Raw genomic sequence first — 1,606 nt, 5'->3', positions numbered from 1 at the left:
GCTATCAAACTGTAACCCCACCTTACAAACATGACCTCAGTTTTTTTTCCATAATTTTTTTGATGAAAGAATTTTTTTGTTGTAGCACAACTTTTATTTCAAAGGAAAAAAATTAGTATCATTTAGAGTATTACATAAATTATGGTATTACATTACAGTATTACATAAATTGCCTTTGAATGGGGACATCCTTTTCAGACTTTGATGCCTACAAGATGCATCTAGAAAATTTACTACTGCAGAAAATGAAGACAGCTTACAACTAAATAAAGGAGAAGATTTCTTTTGATTAATTTCTGTAACATTGTCCTTCAGGCAGCTGAGGAAGCTTCATATTTTCTTTAGACATCATTAGACTTTGAAGTTCTTGTAGAACCATTTTGATGCTATATGAATTCTGCCATTTTGTTAGTGCAGGTATGGCTTTTGGGTCCACCACTCCATTTAGAACCATTTACTCCATTAATATTATTTTTTGTTACAAATCTTACAAATGGGGGGACTTCTGGACATTTAGGTTCACCCTCTATTTTCAGGCTGTCTATTCAGCTTTCATAAATTGTTTGTAGAGACCCAAGAATCAATCCTATCCATCTGGTTAGTGTCATATCTTCCTCATCATTAAGACCCCAGTTAACTGTCCCATCTCCTACTCCATTCTAACCTTCTTCAAGTCTACCTAACAATCAGAAATTTTGAGAACTTTCACTCCATAGTCCTTGGTCACTGCCATCTTGCATTGCTGCCACTCAGAGTCCGCACCCTCCCTCTTCCCTTTAATGAAAGAAATTTTAAAGAGATATACAATCAGGTTCAAATTCACAAGCATGAAGGGGAGAGGAAATGAGTCCTACTTAACCAAGGGCTAGCTGGACTTGCTACCAAGCAGATTCCTCCTGGATGGTGCTGGTGCTGATGGAACTGGGCTGTGAGTAGGTGCAGTACGCACAGATTTCTCTTCATTCTATCCCAGGTCAATTTGTAAGTCTGCCTCCACATTTCCATGCATATCGTTTTCTCCCTTTGAACCTAAAAAATCTCCAGAACCTGCTTATGAGGACTCTCTTCTTTGCACTTCAGATAGTTCTAAAATATCCTTACTAGATTGAACCCCAACTGATTTGACCCAGAAAGATAGATTTTCTTCAGGTGTTCCAAAAATATTAGGTGCCATTTTTTCTTTCTCACTGGCTGTTCTGCAGGCCCATCAAAGTCTAAAGAAAATTAGACCCATCACCTAGAGGATGTTAAACCTGAGAGCTATTACTACCATTGGGGATCAAAGCCTTAAAGATGGTGGTGGGTTTGGACATGTGTAAGTCAACGATGGATAGGGGTGGTGGGAGACAGACAAGTGAACAAAGTAGCGCCACTCTTGGACAAGGTTCAGTAGAACATACTCAAAGACAGACACTCACTTAAGAATTACCTAGCTGTGTGGCCTTCGGCAAGCCACTTAACCCCACTGCCTTGCAAAAATGTAAAAAAAAAAAAAAATCAAAGACAGACACAATGAAATCCACCCTCCTTGAGCTCATTTTCAAAAATGAGCATAGGGATCAAATAATGCCTCATCTGAGTCCCCAGGGCTCCCTTTTCAATAGCT

The 1,606-nt window shown here is 39.0% G+C and overlaps 2 pseudogenes; both read right to left on the bottom strand.

The window, feature by feature from the left end:
• Window positions 1-289: 289 nt before the first annotated feature.
• Window positions 290-608, bottom strand: LOC141500087 (ubiquitin-conjugating enzyme E2 variant 1 pseudogene; annotated as a pseudogene).
• Window positions 609-865: 257 nt separating this feature from the next.
• On the bottom strand, window positions 866-1,174 carry LOC141502361 (jupiter microtubule associated homolog 1 pseudogene; annotated as a pseudogene).
• Between the last annotated feature and the right edge of the window lie 432 nt (window positions 1,175-1,606).

This window comes from Macrotis lagotis, chromosome X, assembly GCF_037893015.1.
Source record: "Macrotis lagotis isolate mMagLag1 chromosome X, bilby.v1.9.chrom.fasta, whole genome shotgun sequence".
Taxonomy (NCBI): Eukaryota; Metazoa; Chordata; class Mammalia; order Peramelemorphia; family Peramelidae; genus Macrotis; species Macrotis lagotis.
The sequence above is the reverse complement of the archived record's forward strand: the minus strand, read 5'-3'. Positions and strand labels throughout refer to the sequence as shown.